This window comes from Bubalus kerabau, chromosome X (assembly GCF_029407905.1).
Source record: "Bubalus kerabau isolate K-KA32 ecotype Philippines breed swamp buffalo chromosome X, PCC_UOA_SB_1v2, whole genome shotgun sequence".
Lineage (NCBI taxonomy): Eukaryota > Metazoa > Chordata > Mammalia > Artiodactyla > Bovidae > Bubalus > Bubalus kerabau.
Genome location: NC_073647.1, coordinates 74,101,582 through 74,119,874, shown reverse-complemented (window position 1 = coordinate 74,119,874; position 18,293 = coordinate 74,101,582). Strand labels below are relative to the sequence as shown.

Sequence of the window (18,293 nt, the reverse complement as noted above, 5' to 3'; positions counted from 1 at the left end):
TAAAGACTCCATCAAAAGTATTAGAAATAATCAATGAATTTGGCAAAGTTCAGGGTAAAAATCAATATACAAAATTAGCTATGTCTCTATACACTAACAATAGACTATACAAAAAAAATGAATACAATTCCACTTACAATAGCATCAACAAGATTAAAATACTCAGGAATATATTTAATCAATGAAGTGAAAGAAAACTATACACTGAAAACTATAAGACAGTGATGAAAAAAGTTGAAGAAAAATAAGAGGAAAGATATCCTGTGTTCAAGGGTTGAAAGAATTAACACTGTGAAAATGTCCATATTACCCTAAGCTATATACAGATTCAACTCAATCCCTATCAAAATTTCAGTGGCATTTTTTCACATAAAAAAGTACTAAAATTTATACAGAATCATAAAAGACCTGAAACAGCCAAAGAAATCTTGAGGGGCAGGGGGAACAAGCTAGAGGTATCACAATTCCTAATTTCAAACTATATTACAAGACTACAGTAATCAAAACTGTATGGCACTGACAAAGCAGACACAGAACAGTGGTACAGAAGAGAGACCCCAGGAATAAACTGACATATATATATATATATATATATATATATATATATATATATATAAATTAATCTTTGACAAGGCTACCAAGAATACATAATGGGGAAAGGATAGTCTCTTCAATAAATGGTATTGGAAAAATAATATCCACATGTCATGTGACCTTATATTACATGATACACAAAAATTAACTTGATGTGGATTAAAGACTAAAATGTAAGACCTGAAACCATAAAACTCCCTAAAGACAGAAAATATAGGGAAAAGCTCCTTGAAATTGCTCTTGGCTGTGATTTTTTTGGATATGACAGCAAAAGCAGAGACAACAAAAGCAAAAATCAACAAGAGGAACTACATCATTGTGTACAGCAAAAGAAACAATAAATAGAATGAAATGGGTGAAAATTGTTTCAAACCATTGATCTAATAACAGTTAATATCTAATATATATAAGTAACTCATACAATTTAATGGCAAAAAATCACCTGATTTTAAATTGGGCTAATGACATGAAAAGACAATTTTCCAAAGGAGACATACAGATGGCCAACAGGTGTATGAAATGGTGCTCAACATCACTAATTATCAGGAAAATTAAATCAAGGCCACAATGATATACCACTTTACATCTGTTAAGATGATTATCATCAAAAAGACAAGCAATAAATGTTGGCAAGGGTGTGGAGAAAAAGAGAACCCTTGTATACTGTTGGTGGGACTGTAAATTTGTACAATCATAGAAAACAGTATGGAGGTTCCTTTAAATTTTAAAAGTAGAACTACCATATGATCCAGCAATCCCAATTCTGAATATATATCCAAACAATATGAAATCACTATCTTGAAGAGATAACTGACTCCCATGTTCATTGTGTTATTCATAATACTTAAGCTTTTTAAACAACTCAAGTGTCTGTCAATGGATGAAAAAAGAAAATGTGATATAGATACATGCAATGCAGCATTATTCATCCATAAAAGAAGGAAATCCTGACATTTGGAAAAACATGGTTGAGCCTCAAGGATATTATACTAAGTAAAATAAAACAGACACAGAAAGACAAATATTGTAGATCTCACTTATATATAGAATCTAAAAAAGTCAAACTCATAGATCCAGAGACAAAACTACTGGTTTCCAAGGGTTGTAAGGAGGAGTATGGGGAAGAGTTAGATGTTGGTCAAAGGATACAAACTTTCAGTTACAAGATAAATAAATTCTGGGTATCTAATGTATATCATGGTGATTATTATTAATGATATTGTATTGTATACTTGAAATTTGCTGAGAGTAGATCTTAAATTGCTCTCCCCCACTACACACACACTCATACACAAAAAGGTAACTCCATGAAAAGTTGGATGTGTTAATTAAGTTGATTGTGGTAATCATTTCACAGTGTATAAGTCAGTGAAATCACCCAGGTGTGTCCGACTATTTGTGACCCCATGGACTGTAGCCTGCCAAACTGTTCTATCCATGAAATTCTCCAGGCAAGAATACTGGAGTGAGGTATCAAGCCCTTCTCCAGGGGACCTTCCCAATCCAGGGGTTGAACCTAGGCCTCCCACATTGCAGGTAGATTCTTTACCATTTGAGCTACCCAGAAATCATCACATTGTACACCTTAAAAAGTCATGTTGTATAGCCCAAACATATATAATTTTTGTCAATCATACCTCAATAAAGCTGGGGGGAATTTTTAAAAGAATATATTTCCATGTCCATAATTATAAGCCATACAGTATTCTTAATAACTGTTATATTTTAAAGATAAACCATAATTTACCAGTTAATCCTCTACTATTATACACTTAGGTTTTTTCCAAATTACAAGAATATTATAATTGATGTACCTATACATTAAACATTGTAGACTTATAGTATTATTTCCCTGTAATAAATTAGCAGAAGCAGAATTTCCCATTTAAAGCCTATAAATGTTTTTAAACTTTTAGAATACATAGGCAAATTACCTTCCACAAATTCTTTCTTCAAAGTTTGAAAGAACTCACCTATGGAACTTCAAATGGTATTATTTCTGCTTGTTTTTTGTTGTCTATTTTGGGGTATAAAAGTTGATATTCAATGATACTTTCCATGGTTATTAATTTTCTATTATTCTTGTGTTGATTTTTGTCATCTCCCCCAAGATTTTAAATGCATAATTCTATACTATGTCTGAGAGAAAGTTAATTGTACTAATTTAGACCACAGGTTCTGAAATCTATCTATCTAGGTTTGAATACTTTATTTGAGCAAATTACTTAAACTCTTAGTATTTTCATTTGTAAAATATCACCTATTTCACTAGGCATTGTATACATTAAATGAGTTAATAGGTGTAAAAATGTAAAATATTTAGAACATATATAATCTATTACTTAGCTCTCAGTTTTTAAAACTTTTTATCCATATTATTTTCCTAGGGCTGCCACAAAAAAGTACCATAAATTCGGAGGTGTAAAACAACTAAACTTTATTCTCTCACAGTTTTAGAAGCCAAATTCTAAAATCAAGGTATCTATAGGCCCCTACTTTCTCCAAGGGCTTCCTAGGTGGCTCAGTGGTAAAGAATCTGCCAACCAATGCAGGAGATGTGAGTTCGATCCCTGGGTGGTAGGTCCCAAGGAAATGAAACCCACTCCCTTGCCTGAGAAGTCCCATGGACAGAAGAGCCTAGCAGTCTACAGTCCATGAGGTCACAAAAGAGTTGGACATAACTTAATGACTAACAACAGCTCTCTCCAAAATTTCTAAGGGGAGAAACCTTCCTTGCCTCTTCTAGCTTCTGGAGGTTACTAATACTTCTTGGCTTATGTCAGCAAAATTCCATCTTCAGGGCCTTCTCCCTGTGTCTGTGTTTTCTTGTGTGCTCATCTGAATCACTGTGTTTCAGTGTGCCCCCTCTTCTGTGTGTTTACCAGTCACTGAATTTAGGGCTCATGCTAATCTAGCATGACTTTATCTTAGACCCTATTTCCAGTAAGGTTACATTCTGATCCTCTGGATGGCCATGAATTAGGGAGGAGAGGGGACACTCTTCAACCAACTACATAACATTTCTAATGCTGTGCTTTCTTTTTCTTCACTCTTCTTTTCCTTTTATATTCTTGATTATTCTTGCCAAGGATTTGTCACTTGTGTGTCATTTCAAAATATGGATTTTAGATTTATTTATCAATTTCCCTGAGTTTGTTTTCTGTCTTGTTTATTCTTTCATCTATAGTAATAAATTACTCATGTACTCGTAATTTAATTTTATTTTCCTTTTCTAGTTTCATGATCTAGTTTCCTCCTTTCCTGTTTGACAAAAAATTATGCAGACTTTCCTCTGAATAAAGTGTTATATGTGTTCTCTAAATTGTTAATGTTACATTCATCATTATTATGTAAATAATATGTAATTGAAGTTTTGGTTTTAATCTTTGATTCAAAAATTATTAGAGTAAGTTTTTTTAATATCCTGTTGTTTTGATTTTATTTATTTACCATTGTGCTTTAATATCTAGGCACATTGAGTTGTGAGCAGAGAGTAAAAGATTATAGCCTAAGCCACCCTTGTTTTTGTAATACATTGAGGTTTCTGTTTTGATCTTAAAAATTAAAGGCACTGCCTTATGATCCAGCAATCCCACTGCTGGGCATACACACTGAGGAAACCAGAAGGGAAAGAGACACGTGTACCCCGATGTTCATCGCAGCACTGTTTATAATAGCCAGGACATGGAAGCAACCTAGATGTCCATCAGCAGATGAATGGATAAGAAAGCTGTGGTACATATACACAATGGAGTATTACTCAGCCATTAAAAAGAATACATTTGAATCAGTTCTAATGAGGTGGATGAAACTGGAGCCTATTATACAGAGTGAAGTAAGCCAGAAAGAAAAACACCAATACAGCATACTAACGCATATATATGGAATTTAGAAAGATGGTAACAATAACCCTGTGTACGAGACAGCAAAAGAGACACTGATGTATAGAACAGTCTTATGGACTCTGTGGGAGAGGGAGAGGGTGGGAAGATTTGGGAGAATGGCATTGAAACATGTATACTATCATGTATGAAACGAGTTGCCAGTCCAGGTTCGATGCACGATACTGGATGCTTGGGGCTGGTGCACTGGGACGACACAGAGGGATGGTATGGGGAGGGAGGAGGGAGGAGGGTTCAGGATGGGGAACACATGTATACCTGTGGCGGATTCATTTTGATATTTGGCAAAACTAATACAATATTGTAAAGTTTAAAAATAAAATAAAATTAAAAAAAAGAAACAAAAAGCTTTAAAACTAAAAAAAAAGAATTAAAATATTTTTTGTAAATGCTTCATGAGCATGTAGTAAAACTATGTGTTCTGTGGAGGGCACAAAGTTGTAGATACAGATACATGTATAAAATTAACCTTATTAATTATATGATTTAATTTGTTGGTTCTCTTTCTTTTCTGGATTCTATCCCTGGGTAGGGAAGATCCCATGGAGAAGGGAAAGGCTACCCATCCAAGTATTCTGGCTTAAAGAATTCCAAGGACTGTATAGTCCATGGGGTCGCAAAGAGGTGGATTCAACTGAGCAATTTTCACTTTCTTTCTTTCCTTTCTTACTATTTGATCTGTTACAAACTAAGACAGTTACAATGCAGACTGCTACTTGCCAATCCAACATTCATTTCTTCCTTTCTTCTCTGTAGCAGAGGCCTGTCTGACTTTTAGCTAGGAGTATTGCCACTCAGGGGCTTCTCTGGTGGCTCAGATGGTAAAGAACCTGCCTGCAATGCAGGAGATGCAGGTTCAATCCCTGGGTTGGGAAGATCCCCTGGAGAAGGAAATGGCAACCCACTCCAGTATTCTTGCCTGGAGAATCCCATGGACAGAGGAGCCTGGCAGGTTACAGTCCATAGGGTCACAAAGAGTTGGACACAACTGAAGCGACTTAGGATGCATGCACACATTGCCACTCAGAATAGAAAACCACATTTTCCAGCCCCCTTCATAGCGCTCATCTAAGTGCTGGCTACTGTGATTTATGTGTGTTGAGGGCAACTCCTATCATTCTCCCTTGCTTCTACATGGAATATAAATAAGACAGCTAGAGTTCAAGAAATCATTTTGGACAATAAGGTGATATGCTAATGATGAGAGAACAGCAAGATATAAGCCCTAGAATATCTACATCTGGACTTCTTTTCCACAAGGGATAAGTAAACCTCTATCCAGTTGAAGCCCTTGCTATTCTGTTTTTCCTTGCATACAGCCAAAACTAACTCTAACACTAGGATTATAATTTTGCCAATTTCTCCTTATTATAGTCTTTGTTTTACAAACTGCCATGCTATATTACTTGGTGTATAAAAAGTTCATGATTCATATGTTTACTGTAGATTATAGCTTTTGTCCATAAAGAATAGTGTTTTTTTTTTCCCTTAATTAATACTTTATGCCTTGCTCTTTATTTTAATACGACATGAATTTTACTCTATTTCTTAATTCTTTGACAATCTCTTTGTTTCTAACTTTTCTCAATTAAACTTTAAAGCAATGCAATATTATTCTGGCCCCCACAACACTAAGGGACTTCCAGGGACTTCCCTTGTGGCTCATCTGGTAAAGAATTTGCCTACAATGTGGGAGACCTGGGTTCGATCCCTGAGTTGGGGAGATCCCCTGGAGAAGGAAAAGGCTATCCACTTCAGTATTCTAACCTAAAGAATCCCATAGACTGTATAGTCCATGGGGTCTCAAAGAGTCGGACACGACTGAGTGACTTTCACACACACGCATACAACACTATAACCACTCTTGTTAAGGTCCATTTATTGCTAAATTCCTGTGGCCTACTTTTCTTTTTATTATTTATTAACCTATTATTTTTAATTTTTATTGAAATATAGTTGATGTACAATATTATATAAGTTACAGGTATACAATATAGCAATTCATAAATTTTAAAGGTTATATTTCATTTATAGTTATTATAAAATATTGGTTACATTCCTCATGTTGTACAATATATCCTTATAGCTTATTTATAATAGTTTGTACCTCTTAATCCCCTAACCCTATATTGCTCCTCCCTCCCTTCCCTTTCCTCACTTGTAACTACTAGTTCTCTATATCTGTGAGCCTGCTTCTTTTTTGTTAGATTCACTAGTTTGCTGTATTTTTTAGATTTTTTTATGGCCTATTTTTCATCTCCACTTTAATTTATCTTTTTGCAAAATTTCACACTTTTTTTTTTTTGCAGAATAATTTTTTCTTTAGGTTTTCTTCCTGAAGCCCAGAGCTATATTTTTGACTACCTAGCTGAATGCCCTCGGAGAAGGCAATGGCACCCCACTCCAGTACTCTTGCCTGGAAAATCCCATGACTGGTGGGCTGCAGTCAATGGGGTCGCTAAGAGTCAGACACGATGGAGCGACTTCACTTTCACTTTTCACTTTCATGCATTGGAGAAGGAAATGGCAACCCACTCCAGTGTTCTTGCCTGGAGAATCCCAGGGACGGCGGAGCCTGGTGGTCTATGGACACGACTGAAGCGACTTAGCATCAGCAGCAGCAGCTGAATGCCCTACAACTATCTCAAAACTAAATTAGTCTTATTCTCCCTTAAGCCTACTTCCTTCAGTATACCTCATTTTGGTTAATATCTACACGTGTGTGTGCTAAGTCACTTCAATTATGTCTGACTCTTTGCGACCCTATGGACTATAACCCGCCAGGCCCCTGTGTCTGTGGAATTCTCTGGGCAAGAATACTGGAGTGAGTTGACATGCCTTCCTCCGGGGGATCCTCCTGAACCAAGGATTGAACCTGGGTCTCTTAAGTCTCCTACATTGGTAGACAGGCTCTTTACAGCCAGCCTTAATGTGATCCTTCACTCTTCCTTCTGCCTCACTATGTATTTCCAATTAGTTATCAAATCTTATCATTTTAATTCAGAAATGTCTCTTCAATTCTGTGCATCACAGACATAGCTTTAGTTGAGATGCTCACTGTCTCTTGCTTGGACTATTCCAACAGCATTCTAGCTCTCTGCTCCTCTAGTCTCTCCTTCACCTTCCATAAAGCTACCAAAATCTCATTATCTAAAAAATAAAAATAAACTTCCTTAGCAATTTGTGATATTCTTTCTTCCACTTCACCTCCTGCCACACCTTCCCCACACACTTCTAGCTATAGTAGAGTTTTCACATCACTAGAAAATATGCTTTTAGTAAATCCTTTCATGGATCTATATTTTTGCACATGTTCTTCTCTCTGCATAGAGTATCTTCCATTCCCTGTATTCTTCCTCCAGCACATTCATTCATCCTTCAAGTCCTAGTTAAAAATTTCACCTTTTCCATGAAATCTTCCCTGAGTCCCACAGAGAGGGTTAGGAATTAGTCACTCTTTCTCCTGTAGATTGCCATTTTGCCCATGCCACTGATACAGTACTAATCATGTTGTGATTATGTTTTACAGTGTCTATTTCTCTCCTACAGATCTTGAGATTTTTTCAAATCAAGAACTATCTTGTTCAGATTTAAGATCTAGCACAGTGTATCTCTCAATAAAGGGGCCAATAGTCAGGGCCAGATCAAAGAGAAGGTTCCTCGTCCTCAAAACACCTACCCCCTTCCAGCTCACTAATGCCTAAAATTATACCTTTCAATCTGTGACCTAAGACATCCATTATTGTACAATTTGTCTCTTGGATGGATCATAAGTTTTCATTATCATTTTATCAGATCTTTTCCAGAGAACACATTGTGATAGAGGGGGTGTAAAGAGTACATTTTCAGCACTAGGCACTTACTGGGGAAGTAGAGGAAAATAGAAAACATGCAAAACTATCTACCCTTTTACCTCCCTACCCAACATCCTTTCCTTGTTTTGTCATGTAAGGTTCTCATACTGTGAGGCTGGCTGTGGTTTCCAAACAGGAAAATGGTTACTGGGAATGGTTACTCCATATTGTTTAATGTGACTCTAAAGGTGATGATGAAGCTCCTGCCAGGTCACTCTGCTTTTAAGAACTCTAATGTCACTCACTTCTGATACCGTACTGATACAGTCTTTAAGGGTACTGCTAATATATTTCCCATCAGTCTTTTTTGCAACAAAATAGGCTTCAGAAGGCACGGCTTCCCTGCTGATGACCCTGTTGAGTCAGAGAACCTGACTACTGACATACTCAGCATAGCCCTGGTAAGAAGGTCACAGATGACAGGAATAAAAAGCCCCTAAGCTGATAAATGGGATAGCTGGTTGAAATCTTACTTCGGAATATAATCAGAAATGGACACCCAATCTTCTGTAAAGAAGAATGCTACATAAAAATTAACACATAATAGCAATTACTATGGACCAGATGCTGCTCTAAATAATCTTAACAAGCCTATGAGGCAAGTATTATTGTATCCATTTTACAAATAAAAAACTGGGGCACAGAGGTTAAGTAACTTGACAGTCATTACTCTGGTGAAATCAGAATTCAAGCTCAGGCAGTGTGACTCTGGATTCCATACAACCGCTGCTACTTTAAAGTTAACACCATTCAGCTAAATAGTCTTATTTCTAATCATTCTTATTATCAGGCACCAACTTTCCAGCCAGGCTTTTCAAGTGGCTCAGTGGTAAAGAATCCACCTGCCAATGCAGGAGACATGTGAGTTTGATCCCTGGTTTGGGAAGATCCCCTGGAGAAGGAAATGGCAACACACTCCAGTATTCTTGCCTGGGAAAACCGATGGACAGAGGAGCCTGGCGGCTATAGTCCATAGGGTCTCAAAGGAGTCAGGTACAATTTAGTGACTAAACAACAATTTTTCCGTCACTTTCTCACCCCCATCCTCCTCCACATCTCTATCCTCTGCCATTCATTGAAAACTTTAGGTACTCAACTTCCTCTACATACCAACTCCTGCCATCACTTAGGGTAACATCTAAGGTGTTTGGATGATCCAAGCAGCACCCTAACCCTTCAGTTCTATTTCCAATTATCTCTCATATAATTATCTTCTCAGCCATCCACATTCATGGCCACATCCCTGATGTTGCCAGTACCAGAAACTATTCATTCTCTAAAATGACAATTTCTGACCCCACTCTCTTACCAAATGGAGAAGGCAATGGCACCCCACTCCAGTACTTTTGTCTGGAAAATCCCATGGATGGAGGAGCCTGGAAGGCTGCAGTCCATGGGGTCGCTGAGGGTCGGACACGACTGAACGACTTCACTTTCACTTTCACGCTTTGGAGAAGGAAATGGCAACCCACTCCAGTGTTCTTGCCTGGAGAATGCCAGGGACGGCGGAGCCTGGTGGGCTGCCATCTATGGGATCACACAGAGTCGGACACGACTGAAGTGACTTAGCAGCAGCAGCTGCATGGACACTATAATTCTCAACAAAATGATGTTCTTCAACTTCACTGGGACCACCTGGGCATTGAACCCTCCACTTGCCTTCATTTTTAAAACCTATCCATACCCTCCACTTGCCTTCATTTTTCTCTATCTCAAGCTTGGATTCAGTGACCAATCATATCTCCAGCTCTCTGGATCCACTGAACTTCTATCATACCACTTGGGAAAACCCTGGATAAGTGAACCATCTCCTTTCTGCACATCTGCACTCAGTCTGCTGAGCAGTGTTAGAAAACCACCAACCCACTCTCAACACTGCCTGGTAATTTTAGTTTATTTACTTAGCTAGACCTCCCATTCTCAAAATTATTTTCTCTGCTCTCCTCAAACTTCCAGGTTCTCATACCTTGAACCCCCTCTCTCAGCAAATGGTCTCATTTCCTAAAACTCCAAAGAAAATATGTCAGAAGGAAACCCTCACACCTTTATACCATGAAATCTACAAACGTATCTGAGTCTACACTGATACTTTTGCTCCAACATTCATGTTAGGGTGAAAATGATGTCCCTCTCCTTTCTAAGGCCACTCCTGCTCCCTTTTAGGGAACCCTGCCATACTAATTACCTCCTTTCTCTTTCTTTCCTTTCCCGTTGGTTGTTTCTAGGCAGTATCAAAGCCTCTCCTATTTTGAAAAAGAAATCCAACCTCACTTGATGCCACATGCCTCATGAACTAGTTGTTCCTTTCATTTCCTCTTTTCTTCCACATGTCTTAAACAAGTTTTCCATACTCATTGTTTCCATCTCCTCACCTCTGTCTCATTCCTGAGTCCAGTCCATTCTAACTAAAATCAAGGAATCTATAACTATCATGTCATTAATGCCCCTAGTCACTTTTTTGTCTTCCACAGCAGTATCAGATAACGTTGATTACTCCCATTTGAAATATTTATCCTTTGGCCACCATCATCAGCTGTTTGGAATATGATATTGTTCTTACTTCTTTCTCTCTAGTACTTCCAGTCTTCTTTGATGGCCTTGACTTCACTTCCTGATACATAAATTTTGGAGGACTCACAGCTCAACCCTCTACTCTCTTCTATTTATATGCTCCCTAGGTGATATCATTCAATCACTTTTTTAATCTTTTAACTATTTACTCATGAATTCAAGAAACTTTCTTTTTAAAAACTAGCTATTTGGCTGTGCCAACTCACTTGCAGCACGTGGGATCATGGATCCTGGATGGGGCATATGGGATCTTTTAGTTGTGGCATATAGAATCTAGAATCTAGGGATTGAACCAGGGCCACCTGCACTGGAAGCTCAGGCTTAGCCACTGGACCACCAGGTAAGCCCACATGTTTTAAAATACCATCTACATGCTGACAACTTACAAATCTTGTCACCAACCTTGAAGTCTCTGTTGACCTCCAGATTTACATGGCCAACTCTAACATCTCCTCTTAGATGATCTTAGATCTCCTCCTTACAGGCATCTTATACTCTTCCTATTCTACCTGAACTCATTCTTCTCATCAAATATGCATAGTCTTCACTTTCCCCATTTCAGTAAAATGGTATCACTATTCACCTACTTGTTCAAACCAGAAGCTTGGAAGTTATCTTAGGTACATCTCTCTCATCAACCACACTCAATCTATCCCTGTGCTGTGCTTAGGCATTCAGTCATGTCCGACTCTTTGCAACCCCATGGACTGTAGCTCACCAGGCTCCTCTATCCATGGGGATCCTCCAGGCAAGAATACTAGGGGGGATTGCCATGCTCTCCTCCAGGGCATCTTCACAAGCCAGGGATTGAACTTAGGTCTCCTGCACTGCAGGTGATTTTTTATCATATGAGCACCCAGGGAAACCCCAATCTATTACTAAGTTTCATTATTTATATTTCTTAACTATCTTATCAGTTCAGTTCAGTCGCTCATTCATGTCCGACTCTTTGCGACCCCATGAACCTCAGCAGCCAGGCCTCCCTGTCCATCACCAACTTCCAGAGTCCACCCAAACCCATGTCCGTCGAGTCAGTGATACCATCCAACCATCTCATCCTCTGTCATCCCCTTCTCCTCCTGCGCTCAATCTTTCCAAGCATCTGGGTCTTTTCCAATGAGTCAGCTCTTTGCATCAGGTGGCCAAAGTATTGGAGTTTCAGCTTTAACATCATTCCTTCCAATAAACACCCAGAACTGATTTCCTTTAGGTGGACTGGTTGGATCTCCTTGGAGTCCAAGTGACTCTCAAGAGTCTTCTCCAACACCACAGTTCAAAAGCACCAATTCTTCTATGCTCAGCTTTCTTTATAGTCCAACTCACATCCATACATGACCACTTGAAAAACCATAGCCTTTACTAGATGGACCTTTGTTGGTGAAGTAATGTCTCTGCTTTTTAATATGCTGTCTAGGTTGGTCATGACTTTCCTTCTGAGGAAAAAGCATCCTTTAATTTCATGGCTGTAATCACCATCTGCAGTGATTTTGGACCCCAGAAAAATAAACTCTGACACTGTCTCCAATGTTTCCCCATGTATTTGCCATGAAGTGACAGGACAAGATGCCATGATCTTAGTTTTCTGAATGTTGAGCTTTAAGCCAACATTTTCACTCTCCTCTTTCACTTTCATCAAGAGGCTCTTTAGTTCTTCTTCACTTTCTGCCATAAGGGTGGTGTCATCTGCATATCTGAGGTTATTGATATTTCTCCCAGCAATCTTGATTCCAACTTGTGCTTCTTCCAGCCCAGCGTTTCTCATGATGTACTCTGCATATAAGTTAAATAAGCAGGGTGACAATATACAGCCTTGACGTACTTCTTTTCCTATTTGGAGCCAGTCTGTTGTTCCATGTCCAGTTCTAACTCTTGCTTCCTGACCTTCATACAGGTTTCTCAAAAGGCAGGTCAGGTGGTCTGGTATTCCCATCTCTTACAGAATTTTCCACAGTTTATTGTGATCCACACAGTCAAAGGCTTTGCCATAGTCAATAAAGCAGAAATAGATGTTTTTCTGGAACTCTCTTGCTTTTTCAATGATCCAGCAGATGTTGGCAATTTGATCTCTGGTTCCTCTGCCTTTTCTAAAACCAGCTTGAGTGTCTGGAATTTCATGGTTCAAGTATTGCTGAAGCCTGGTTTGGAGCATGGAGGCTGCGATGGCCCATGAGTACAGCAGCTGTGACAGCACATGAGCGCGGCCGAGAGGAGCTACCCCACGCCCGAGGGTAGAGTCGGTGGCCAAGAGGAGCTACCCTACATCAGAGGTAAGGAGCAGCAGCTGTGCTTTGCTGGAGTAGTCGTGAAGAGAGACCCCATGTCCAAGGTATGAGAAACCTAAGTAAGATGGTAAACACTGAGAAACGGGATCAGAGAGCAGACAGACTGAAACTACAATCACAGACAACTAGCCAATCTGTTCACACAGACCACAACCTTGTCTAACTCAAGGAAATTAAGCCATGCCATGTGGGGCCACCTAAGACGGCCTGGTCATGGTGGAAAGGTCTGACAGAATGTGGTCCACTGGAGAAGGGAATGGCAAACCACTTCAGTAGTCTTGCCTTGAGAACCCCTTGAACAGTATGAAAATGCAAAAAGATAAGACACTGAAAGATGAACTCCCCAGGTCGGTAGGTGCCCAATATGCTACTGGAGATCAGTGGAGAAATAACTCCAGAAAGAATGAATGGATGGAGCCAAAGCAAAAACAACATCCAGTTGTGAATGGGACTGGTGATAGAAGCAGTATAAAGCAATATTGCATAGGAACCTGGAATGTTAGGTCCATGAATCAAGGCAAATTGGAAGTGGTCAAACAGGAGATGGCAAGAGTGAGCATCGACATTCTAGGAATCAGCGAGCTAAGATGGACTGGAATGGGTGAATTTAACTCAGATGACCATTATATCTACTACTACAGGCAGGAATCCCTTAGAAGAAATGGAGTAGCCATCATGGTCAACAAGAGTCCGAAATGCAGTCCTTGGATGCAATCTCAAAAATGACAGAATGATCTCTCTTTGTTTCCAAGGCAAGCCATTCAACATCATGGTAATCCAAGTCTATGCCCCAACCAGTAACACTGAAGAAGCTGAATTTGAGCAGTTATATGAAGACCTACAAGACCTTCTAGAATTAATACACAAAAAAGATGTCCTTTTCATTATAGGGGACTGGAATGCAAAAGTAGGAAGTCAAGAAACACCTGGAGTAACAGGCAAATTTGGCCTTGGAGTACAGAATGAAGCAGGGCAAAAACTAATAGAGTTCTTCCAAGAGAACACACTGGTCATAGCAAACACCCTCTTCCAACAACACAAGAGAAGACTCTACACATGGACATTACCAGATGGTCAAAACCAAGATCAGATTGATTATATTCTTTGCAGCCAAAGATGGAGAAGCTCTATACAGTCAGTAAAAACAAGACCGGCAGCTGACTGTGGCCCAGATCATGAATTCCTTATTACCAAAGTCAGACTGAAATTGAAGAAAGTAGGGAAAACCACTAGACCGTTCAGGTATGACCTAAATCAAATCCCTTATGACTATGCAGTGGAAGTGAGAAGTAGATTTTAGGGACTAAATCTGATAGACAGAGTGCCTGATGAACTATGGATGTTCATGACATTGTGCAGGAGACAGGAATCAAAACCATCCCCAAGAAAAAGAAACGCAAAAAAGCAAAATGGTTGTCTGTGGAGGCCTTACAAATAGCTGTGAAAAGAAGAGTAGCGAAAAGCAAAGGAGAAAAGGAAAGATATACCCATTTGAATGCAGAGCAAGGAGAGATAAGAAAGCCTTCCTCAGCGATCAATGCAAAGAAATAGAGGAAAACAATAGAATGGGAAAGACTAGAGATCTCTTCAAGAAAATCAGAGATACCAAGGGAACATTTCATGCAAAGATGGGCTCCATAAAGTACAGAAATGGTAGGGACCTAACAAAAGCAGAAGATATTAAGAAGATGTGGCAGGGATACACAGAAGAACTGTACAAAATAGATCTTCATGACCCAGATAATCCCAATGGTGTGATTACTCACCTACAGCCAGACATTCTGGAATGTGAAGTCAAGTGGGCCTTAGGAAGCATCACTACAAGCAAAGCTAGTGGAGGTGGTGGAATTCCAGTTGAGCTATTTCAAATTCTGAAAGTTGATGCTGTGAAAGTGGTGCACTCAATATGCTAGCAAATTTGGAAAACTCATCAGTGGCCACAGGACTGGGAAAGTTCAGTTTTCATCCCAATGCCAGAAAGAAAGGCAATGCCAAAGAATGCTCAAACTGTCTTATTGTTCTGTCCTTTTTTTTCTGCATCCTGACTGTGACTTCCTTATTCAATGCCACCATCACTTCTTTCTTATATTATTTCAACACCCTCTTAGCTCATCTCCCTGCTTCTAATCTTCCTCCCTTCTAACCCATTCTACATAGACAGAGTAATCTTTCTAACATGGATTGCTGATCATGTAATTCTCCTTCTTCAGTGCTTTGTCATTTTCTATAGGATGAAATCCAAAGTCCCTAGCATGATAAGTTCTCACATGATTTTACATGATTGCACAATGTAGTGCCTGACTATTCTTGCCATTCTTTCTCCTTGGAATCCACATGATAGTTTTATTTTATTTCACTTCCTTGAACATAGCATGCTTTTCCAAGGAGTCTTCACTTACTATTACTCTTGTCTAGAATTTTGCCCTCAAAACATTCCAAATTCAAGTGACAAGGAGAAATTGCTGAAAAAAAAAAGAAAAGAAAAAACAAAAGCCTTAGTGATTTTATGGAAGTAGGGGAATAAGTGAGAGGGGAAAAGCCAAGATCAACTTACATCAAGGAGACTAGAATGATAAAAGTCATGATTATATTTTACTTATTAAAACAAAATGGATTTTTTGGGGAGAGGTAGTCAACTTTAGAACCACTGAGTTTGAATTGATGGTTGAACATTTAAGTGGATAGGTATGAGAGTGAGTGGTAGGAACCAGAGAGGCTCATTTGCATGCCTATGAGAGAAGATGTAGAAGTTGATACAGAAAGAGATGAGAGTGTGCTATTACACAGTTACTGAACAAATGTAGAAGAATAGGTGTATACTTTCCTTTATCAGTCCTATATAAGGAAGAATCCCAAAGCTGAAGGGGAAGTCAGTCAAACAAAAATAAGATACAAATAGAGGAACTAGGGGACAAAAAAATATATGGTATATAGGAAAAGAATAGCAAGAGGGCAGAAGTAAGTTCTTCCTGATCAGTAATGACTTGAAATGTAAATGATTGAAATTTCTAATTAAAAGACAAAGATAGGCACAATAGATTTAACCAAAAGCATGATTCAAGTACCCTGTCTACAAAAGACTCATTTTAGATTCAAATATACAAATAGGTTGAAAGTAAAAGGATGGAAAAGATATTTGATGCAAATAGTTACCAAAAGAGAGCTGGTGTGAATATATTTATATCAGGAAAAAGAAAACAGATTTTTAAGCCAAAAATTGTTATAAGGGACAAGGAAGGATATTACATACTGATAAAAGGGCCAATTCATCAAAAAGATATAACCATATAAACATATATATGCCAAACAACAGAGATCCAAAATATATGATTCATGAATTGAAGGGAGATGTAGATAGTCCTACAATAATAGTTGTAGGCTTCAATATCCAACTTTCAATAATGATTAGAACAATGAGACAGAAAAGGTTAACAAAACAGAGGACTTGAATGCTCTATGAGCCAACTAGATGTAACAGATATATGCCAAACATGCTTGTGTTGTTTGCAAAGTTGCTTCAGTGGTGTCTGATTCTTTGTGACCCTATGGACTGTAGCCAGCTCATCAGGTTCCTCTGTCCATGGGATTCTCCAGGTAAGGATACTTGAGTGGGTTGCCATGCCCTTCTCAAGGGGATTTTCCTGACCCAGGGATCGAACCCATGTCTTTTATGTCTCCGGCATTGGCAAGCAGGTTTTTTACCACTAGCATGACCTGGGAAGCCTGTATGCCAAACACTCCATCCCAAAACAGCAGAATTAAACATTATTCTCAAGTGCACAAGGCAACTTCTTTAGAACATACTATAGTTTAGATCACAAAACAACTCTCAGTAAGTTTTATTTTATCTTATTTTACTTATTTATTTTTTGCCATGCTACTTGGTATGTGGGATCTTAGCTTCCCAGCCAGGGAAAAAAACCCATGACCCCTATAGTGGAAGCATGGAGTCTTAATCACTGGACCACCAGGGAAGGCCCTCAATACATTTTAAAATACTAAAATCATACAAAGTATCTTTACCAACCACAGTGGAGAGGGGCTAAGAATAGACATCAATAATAGAAGGAAATTTTGAAAACAGAAACTAAACATCAAACCCTTAAACAATAAAAGTCTCAAAGAAAAAATCATAAGAGAAAAAATTTAAATACTTTAAGAATGAAAATGCATCACACCAAAACTTAAGTGATGCAGTGAATGAAGGGCTCTAAGGTACATTTATATTGTAAACACCTATGTTAAAATATAAGTTAAATCAATAACCTAACTTTATACTTTGAATAACTAGAAAAAGAACAAACTAAACCCAAATCTAGTAGAAAGAAAGAAATGATAAAGATTAGAGTCCAGATAAAAAATCAAAGATAGAAAAAAAAAAAAAACGATAGAAATCAATCAAATAAAGTTATGTTTTGGGAAAGATCAACCAAGATTAACAACATTTATTTAGATTGATTAATAAAGAACAAAATAAAAGCTTAAATTACTAAAGTAAAAAATGAAACTGGGGACATTACTACTAATATAACAGAAATTTGTGTATGAAATCGCTCAGTTGTGTCCGACTCTTTGTGACCCCATGGACTGTAGCCTGCCAGGCTCCTCTGTCCATGGGATTCTCCAGGCAAGAATACTGGAGTGGGTTGCCATTTCCTTCTCCAGGGGATCTTCCCAACCCAGGGATCGAACCCAGGTCTCCTGCATTACAGGCAGGCGCTTTATCCTCTGAGCCACCAGGGAATCCCAACAGAAATTTAAAAGACCATAAAATAGAAGAAACAGTTGTATATCAAGATATTAGAGGAAGAACAGAAGATGGTTGAGGAATAGGACAGGGAGACCACTTTCTCCCCCACAAATTCATCAAAATAACATTTGAACGCTGAGTAAATTCCACAAAACAACTTCTGAATGCTAGCAGAGGACATCAGGCACCCAGAAAAGCAGGCCATTGTCTTCAAAAGGAGGTAGGAAAAAATATAAACGATAAAAAGAGAGACAAAAGAGGTAGGAACGGAGCTCCATCCCGGGAAGGGAGTCTTAAAAAAGAAAGAAGTTTCCAAACACCAGGAAACACTCTCTCACTG

At 38.5% G+C, this 18,293-nt stretch overlaps 1 non-coding gene across 1 annotated transcript; it reads right to left on the bottom strand.

Annotated features, from left to right (window-relative positions):
* Positions 1-17,874: 17,874 nt before the first annotated feature.
* TRNAY-GUA (transfer RNA tyrosine (anticodon GUA)) lies at positions 17,875-17,946 on the bottom strand. Its single transcript has one exon. It is a non-coding gene; the product is annotated as a tRNA-Tyr (tRNA).
* Between the last annotated feature and the right edge of the window lie 347 nt (positions 17,947-18,293).